Source organism: Primulina eburnea, chromosome 18, assembly GCF_022965805.1.
Source record: "Primulina eburnea isolate SZY01 chromosome 18, ASM2296580v1, whole genome shotgun sequence".
In the NCBI taxonomy this organism is placed as follows: Eukaryota; Viridiplantae; Streptophyta; class Magnoliopsida; order Lamiales; family Gesneriaceae; genus Primulina; species Primulina eburnea.
This window is the reverse complement of record NC_133118.1, coordinates 24,200,880-24,209,937: the sequence shown is the minus strand read 5'-3', so window position 1 is coordinate 24,209,937 and position 9,058 is coordinate 24,200,880.

Here is a 9,058-nt window from a genome sequence, read left to right as displayed (position 1 = left end):
CTATCCTTGGAAGAGGGTACTTGTTCTTGATAGTGATCTTATTCAATTCCCTATAGTCTGTGGGGACCCAGACGCTGATCTGTCTTATTAATCATCTTTGGGATTTAATTATCAATTAAGATAAAACAGGGTCTAAAAATTTTTCTTTTTAACATAAAGTGCGGAAGGTAATGGCATTTATCTATTATACAAATCAGTATAATAATTGTACAAGTCTTGTACAACACACTTCTAATTCAAACTAGTATAAGGTTCAACTACTAAATTCAAGTAATAAACCAAGTCTACTATAAGTCCGGAATCACCACGCTCACTCGTCTTCTCTCATCGTCATCTCGACCCTGATCCAGCCCCACCTGTTGTCATGCACACATACAAAACAAGACAACAGCCGGATAACTCCGGTGAGAATAAATCCCAGTATAAAGCATGGTAAGCATGTATATAAACAAACTAATTTATAAAGCATGCTATCATGTATAAAAACAATCTATTTCATAATCTATGAAATTAATCGAATAAGCATGTAACTCAAATCAGAAAAACACGCATATAAACAATCTGAATCATAAAACATGCTAACCCAACTGAAAGCAGTAATGATGGGTCCTATGATCTAGGAGCCACATCCATATAAGTATGCAGTTCTAATCAAATCATGTCTAGACTTGACTCGATCTATAACTCTAGGGATCCCGTTGTGAATAAGACGTCACTGTCTGTCACCTACCCTCCCAATCGAGGTGCTGTACGTCTTATTCCTAGACTTCGGCCTGATCTGTATCCGCGTCTACAATAGGGGCGGTGATCTTCCCCTAAGCTGTGATATCGCCGAACGTCTAGTAGTCTGCCTGATCTCCAGACTGTCCATCTTAATGCATGAATACACAATCTGTAAACAAGCATAATCATTCTAATGTAATGCTACATGGTCTGTAAACAAAGCATAACACGATTTGTACACAAATCTATAAACAAATCTATAAGCAATCATAATCATATCAAGAGATAAACAATAGGTCTAGTATGTGATTTAATTGGGAAACTCAAATAGGATCTGATTTGAGTTATATCTTCCCAAATATCACATGAATTATACCTTTGTCGTCCCGGTCTGACGAAGATGATGATCCGTATTCAACTTTGTCCATATCAATCTGAAAAGACAATATCGAATACGATGTATCAGTACATAACTCAATTCACAATCTGTTCTGATCAATACTCAAATCAGTATACAATCTGATCAATGTCTGAACAAGATACAATCTGAGTCATATCAGTAATATCACAATCTAATCGAACACATATCTGAATCTGATCAATCTAACTCAACTGATGTTTCGACGGCATAACAATACAATCTGAATAACCCCGTCAATCTGAACATCACAAATATAATACTGAAACTCATAATCGGTGTCAATACAATCATACTCTGAGTACTAACACAATTCTAATATAAAATCTCAGTCACTATCTTTCAAAAAATCATAACAATTACAGACATAGTCTGTTCTTTCATCTGACTTCAATTATAAGATATCTACGGTAGTAGAAACACCATATCTGAATCACATGCAATTCTAGCAACATCATATTTTCAAAACATCTCAAAACGTAACAAAACTTACGTCCTTGTGTAGCTCTTAACACGAGGAGCACGATACTGCTTCCGGATTCGAATTCTGATAGACGGATCTTCCACAATCGCAACTCAAAAAGGCGTAAGGATTTTTCTCTCAAAATCTCGGCCCTTTTCTGAATTTCTGCAGAAATAACGTGTCAAACATCTATATATATATTGCATGCGAAGTCTGAAACGTGGCATCATTTTTCATGTTGCACGTCGCACCGCGGGTGCGGTCCCGTTTCGTCGATTCTATCCAGATTTCCCGAAGCTTGACCGCGGGTGCGCTGCCTACAAGACCGCGGTGCGGTGTCACAGCGCGGGTGCACTCCGTCTAATACCGCGGGTGCGGTGTGGCTACGGGATTTGCACTCCATTTTCTGCACATGCACCGCGGGCGCGGTGATGTCTAGCACCGCGGGTGGGGTGCTGCATTCTCAAGAATTTCTTATTTTTCCATCCTGGCAACACTTTATAATCTTGTCTTATCATTTCTCATAATTTCTGGGCATTACATTTCTCCCCCTCTTAGATTTGAGTTCGTCCCTGAACTCATAAGACATCAATTCAGATATACGAGAAGAAATGTATACTAGAGTTTAAATCAAAACTCAAATCCCTGATCCCCATCTGGAATACGAATTCATGAAGTATCCTGTCACAATACTTTTCACAATCCTTCTGACTGAATTCATCTCATCATATTGGTTATACAACATCCGTATATACCAACCTGTAAGTTATAACAAAACAATACTACCTGTAGCTGTTATCACATTTGCTTATCCCAATCTAGGACATATTCAGTCTTTATCTTCAAATCCCAATCGTCATCATCCGCCATTGGTGTCTTAAATCTATTCATGCTGAACTATCTGGATAACTAGTGCTATCATCCAGCACTAAAGTTCTACCAATATCTGCCAATATCTGATTATTACACCTTGACTATCTGTCAATGTTTCTGACTACCTGCCAATCTGTAATAAATCTGCACAAGAGAGCTTATGATATAGTCTATCACAAGTACAACTCCATCAAAATCACAATCTGATATCATCTAATTCAATATTCTAATCCATCTGATCATTTCTTTGGCATCGATCTATGTTATCTAGTTCTGTTTGTACGTAATCTGGTACAAACTGATAGATATAGATTGAACAATCTGTCAATCTTAATCATATCATATCAAAATCTAAAGAAAATAGCTGTAATGTCATTACGAAAACCATAGAAATGTACTCTCATTTCTATTCAGAAATATACTTATTCTGTAACAAATCTTCTGATTTCTATCTTTCTGCTTTCTCCTGTTAGCAATTCAGACCTATCAGTACAATTCCTGCTAACATTTCTGTACAATTTTCTGCCATCATTGCTCTAATCTGCTTATCTCACAACTATCTGTTATCCGAATGAAAACTGAATCCATCACTGTGCATGTCTGACACCATTTGTGATATCTGATTCGCACTATTCGGTATAAACAATCAGTTAATAATATAAAATAAAGAAGAAATATCTACCTGGTATTCGGTTCTGATTATAACTATCAATTATGTTATACAATTCTGAAACATTCGGATATCACAAAATAATCAATCTTATACAAACACAATTCACATATCAGTTACTCTAATCGAAACTCGGTTCTGATTATCGAAATAAAATTCTGAGCATTCTGATCACATTTCTAAACTGTTGCAACTAGATCTCAACTGTTTACAATATTCTGTATCAAACATACATACAAACCACAGTAATATCAATCAGATTCGAGATAAAGATAACCTATACAGATCTAGTGAGTTTAAGAAAACTCATAAAACAACGATTGCTGGCAATACTGATAATTCTGACTACTGATCAATCTTCATAGTGCCCAAATCATCTGCCATATCTCCTCTGCAATTAGAGTATGCTCCCAAACAATATAAGATGTCTCAAATACTGATTTAGAGCAATCACAATACGCAAGCAGATATAACATAATAAGGAAATAAGAGAATAAGAAAATCTGTAAAACTCAGCAATTCTGACTTTCTAACATTCCTGCTAATTCTGTTATATCTGTTACCTGTGTCGTTTACAGTCACTGATTTCTGTCTCAACGGTGCAAATAAATCGGTATACAAACTGCAGATATCATATATTCTGAATACAATCTGTTTCAATTATAATTCATACCTGACTAATTTCTGTATACAATAATCACGGTTCTCTGAATATTCAATAAATCTTCAAATATTCCGTTTAATCAATCAGATGCTGTTAACATATCAAAATCTCATAGATATAACAAGCATAGAATCATCAGAACATCTCTGAATATACTGAAACATGCCAAAGAGCCACACAAAATCGGATGTAACTCCTGGTCGATATTCTTCTACTGATTTTTCAATTCATTCTGTAACATTCTGTACACTCAATATCATTCTGTTCTGAATTCTAAAACAACAATCAGTATCTGATCTGAATTCAATTCTGAAATCTATCTTTCTGATATAAAGCAAATCTAAAATCTTATCTAGGCAAACATCTACCAACTCGTATATCACTGGCAAATCTGCCAATGTTAAGCTCGATTTCAGTACATCTACTGAGTACATAAGGATACCATCTGTTCCTTTCTGTAACAATCGAGTCATATACGACAATATCAAAGGAATTCTAAATCTAGAATCCTTATTGCAAAATCTCCACTCAGTAGCTGTATCTGGTCTAACTCTTGTAATCTCCTGAAAGGAGACTATAATGGTTCTGTACTTGTTTAGCATACTATTATCAATAATGCAATCAAATCTGTAACACAAGTACATCCTAATCTAACTCGATCTCATTCTTATCTTACTGTAGTTTATGATATTTCACAGAAATCTCTGATATCTATCTTTCTTTTCCCCAAAATACAGGAATCAATACTACAGTACAACCAGACTCAACAGATACAACATATATCAATGCAATTCTTTCAAAGATACTCATAATGAATGCATTAGTATACATCAATACATATGCAATATAATCATAAAAGAATAGTACCTATGACGTGTTCTGAGTCTGTTCTTCTGTCATTACCACCAATGACTCAGCTCCCTAACCTCTTCGGAAGCCTCTCTGGGGACAAACTTTAGCAAAATGCCCCAGCTGTTTACAGATATTGCATCTACCCAGCACTCCTTTGCATTGCTCTGAGGAATGTCTCCCTCCGCAATTCCTACAATAGTCATCGATATGGCTTGGATTGGAACTACTTGAGCTAGAGGAACCACTTCCCGACTTCTTAAATGGCTTCTTTTGAACTTTCAGCAAATCTTGCTTTTCACTCGTACTGCCTCGATCGAATCGAAGAGGGGATTGCTGGGTTTGGGATGGCTTCATGCACAACCTCCCTAGCTGTCTAGTCAGACTCGCCTCAGCTCTCTTTGCTCTACTCAGGATGTCAGCAAAATGGTAAGGTCGTTGCAAATTCATAAATGCAACTACCTCCGAATTCAGTCCTCTGATGAACTGATTCACTACAGCTTCATCATTTCCAGCTATTTGAGGAGCAAAACGCAGTAAAATCGAGAATTTAGCAGCATATTGATCAATATTCAGCTGCCCTTGGCTCAAATTCTCAAACTCTAATTTCTTGTCCTCTCGGTACGATACTGGGAAAAATCTTCGATAAAATTCAGTTCTGAATATTTCCCACGAAATCACTGTACCTCTCTGTTCCCACATTCTTCTACTGGTAATCCACCAACTCCTGGCGGCTTCTCGTAACTGATAAGGCACCATTTTAACCCTCTGTTCATCTGTACAATCAAGTAAATCAAACAAAATTTCTATATCATCAAACCAGTTCTGACAGTCTTCAGATGTCTCGGTACCACTCAAGGTCGGCGGCTGTAATAATTCAAATTCTTTCATCTTTTCTTCTAGCTGAGCTTCTGATGCATCTAGCTGTTCAGACGAAGTACTACCCCTTTCTGGAAATCTCCGAGGTGGTATATCTGAATATCAAACATATTAGTACCCAATCTATACAGTCTTTCTCAGCCCTCCTCTGATCATATACCTCTGATCCAGACTCGGTTCTGATTCAGGCTTAACCATTACATGCTGCAATCAACTCAGATAACAAACAATATGTAATAGAGAAAGCGATAAATCATTCTAGCACACATCATGCAAGTCAACATTAAGATAATTCTCATGCTAGCAATCACATGCAAGGAAAGAAAATTCAATATACCCCGCTCATTCTCTTCTATCTCAATCTAAAGAATCTATCAACTCTGACTATCTCAATCTAAAGGATCTATCGCTCTGATACCACCTGTTGTAGGGACCCGGACGCTGATCTGTCTTATTAATCATCTTTGGGATTTAATTATCAATTAAGATAAAACAGGGTCTAAAAATTTTTCTTTTTAACATAAAGTGCGGAAGGTAATGGCATTTATCTATTATACAAATCAGTATAATAATTGTACAAGTCTTGTACAACACACTTCTAATTCAAACTAGTCTAAGGTTCAACTACTAAATTCAAGTAATAAACCAAGTCTACTATAAGTCCGGAATCACCACGCTCACTCGTCTTCTCTCATCGTCATCTCGACCCTGATCCAGCCCCACCTGTTGTCATGCACACATACAAAACAAGACAACAGCCGGATAACTCCGGTGAGAATAAATCCCAGTATAAAGCATGGTAAGCATGTATATAAACAAACTAATTTATAAAGCATGCTATCATGTATAAAAACAATCTATTTCATAATCTATGAAATTAATCGAATAAGCATGTAACTCAAATCAGAAAAACACGCATATAAACAATCTGAATCATAAAACATGCTAACCCAACTGAAAGCAGTAATGATGGTCCTATGATCTAGGAGCCACATCCATATAAGTATGCAGTTCTAATCAAATCATGTCTAGACTTGACTCGATCTATAACTCTAGGGATCCCGTTGTGAATAAGACGTCACTGTCTGTCACCTACCCTCCCAATCGAGGTGCTGTACGTCTTATTCCTAGACTTCGACCTGATCTGTATCCGCGTCTACAATAGGGGCGGTGATCTTCCCCTAAGCTGTGATATCACCGAACGTCTAGTAGTCTGCCTGATCTCCAGACTGTCCTATCTTAATGCATGAATACACAATCTGTAAACAAGCATAATCATTCTAATGTAATGCTACATGGTCTGTAAACAAAGCATAACACGATTTGTACACAAATCTATAAACAAATCTATAAGCAATCATAATCATATCAAGAGATAAACAATAGGTCTAGTATGTGATTTAATTGGGAAACTCAAATAGGATCTGATTTGAGTAATATCTTCCCAAATATCACATGAATTATACCTTTGTCGTCCCGGTCTGACGAAGATGATGATCCGTATTCAACTTTGTCCATATCAATCTGAAATGACAATATCGAATACGCTGTATCAGTACATAACTCAATTCACAATCTGTTCTGATCAATACTCAAATCAGTATACAATCTGATCAATGTCTAAACAAGATACAATCTGAGTCATATCAGTAATATCACAATCTAATCGAAAACATATCTGAATCTGATCAATCTAACTCAACTGATGTTTCGACGGCATAACAATACAATCTGAATAACCCCGTCAATCTGAACATCACAAATATAATACTGAAACTCATAATCGGTGTCAATACAATCATACTCTGAGTACTAACACAATTCTAATATAAAATCTCAGTCACTATCTTTCAAAAAATCATAACAATTACAGACATAGTCTGTTCTTTCATCTGACTTCAATTATAAGATATCTACGGTAGTAGAAACACCATATCTGAATCACATGCAATTCTAGCAACATCATATTTTCAAAACATCTCAAAACGTAACAAAACTTACGTCCTTGTGTAGCTCTTAACACGAGGAGCACGATACTGCTTCCGGATTCGAATTTTGATAGACGGATCTTCCACAATCGCAACTCAAAAAGGCGTAAGGATTTTTCTCTCAAAATCTCGGCCCTTTTCTGAATTTCTGCAGAAATAACGTGTCAAACATCTATATATATATTGCATGCGAAGTCTGAAACGTGGCATCATTTTTCATGTTGCACGTCGCACCGCGGGTGCAGTCATATATGCACCGCGGGTGCGGTCCCGTTTCGTCGATTCTATCCAGATTTCCCGAAGCTTGACCGCGGGTGCGCTGCCTACAAGACCGCGGGTGCGGTGTCACAGCGCGGGTGCACTCCGTCTAATACCGCGGGTGCGGTGTGGCTACGGGATTTGCACTCCATTTTCTGCACATGCACCGCGGGTGCGGTGATGTCTAGCACCGCGGGTGGGGTGCTGCATTCTCAAGAATTTCTTATTTTTCCATCTTGGCAACACTTTATAATCTTGTCTTATCATTTCTCATAATTTCTGGGCATTACATAGTCAATGCACAGTCTCATGCTCCCATATTTCTTCTTGACAAAAAGTACTGGAGCTCCCCATGGAGACGCACTTGGTCGAATCTGCTTTTTGTCTAGCAATTCTTGAAGTTGCTCTTTTAGCTCCTTAAGTTCAGCTGGTGCCATTCGGTATGGTGCCTTGGAGATGGGTGCCGCTCCGGGCACTAAATTGATTTCGAACTCAATTTCACGGTCCGGGATTGTCCCTGGTAGTTCTTCCGGAAAGACGTCTGGGAATTCTCGCACGATAGGGATATCCACTGGTTTAAGTTCAATCTCTTCCTCCACTACGTTAATCATTGCTAGATAGATATCTGCTCCGGATTTCACGGCTTTCCATGCTTGGGATGCGGAAAGAAGTGACTTCTGTTCCTTGGATTTGCCATGATACACGACCTCTTTTTGGCTCGGGGTTCGAAGCCTAACGCTCTTTCCCTTGCAATCTACCATCGCATTGTTTCTTGCTAGCCAATCCATTCCTAAGATGATGTCGAATTCCACCATTTTCAGTTGTATCAATTCTGCTTGGAATAGGTGCTCATGGATGCAGATCTTACACTGTCGGTGTACTCTATGTGTTTCGATTGTCTTACTAGTAGGAGTTGCTACTCTAAATGGTTCGACTAGTAATTCAGGTGTAAGCCCTAGTTTCTTAGTGAATCTTTTAGATATGAATGAATGAGTAGCACCACTGTCAAACAACACATAAGCTGGCATTTCATTGACAAAAATGGTACCTGCCACGACATCGTTTGCATCATCTGCTTCTTCTTGGGTTATTGCAAACACACGAGCGTTGGGCTTATTCTCCCTTGGTTTGTTGGGGTTAGCATCGGCATTAGGCTTTGTACTTCTCTTCAATGGCTCGGGGCAATTAGCAACTCGATGCCCTAATTTTCCACAATTGAAACATGCTCCCGTCTGTCGGTGGCATTCTCCTGAATGACGGTTATTACATTTGG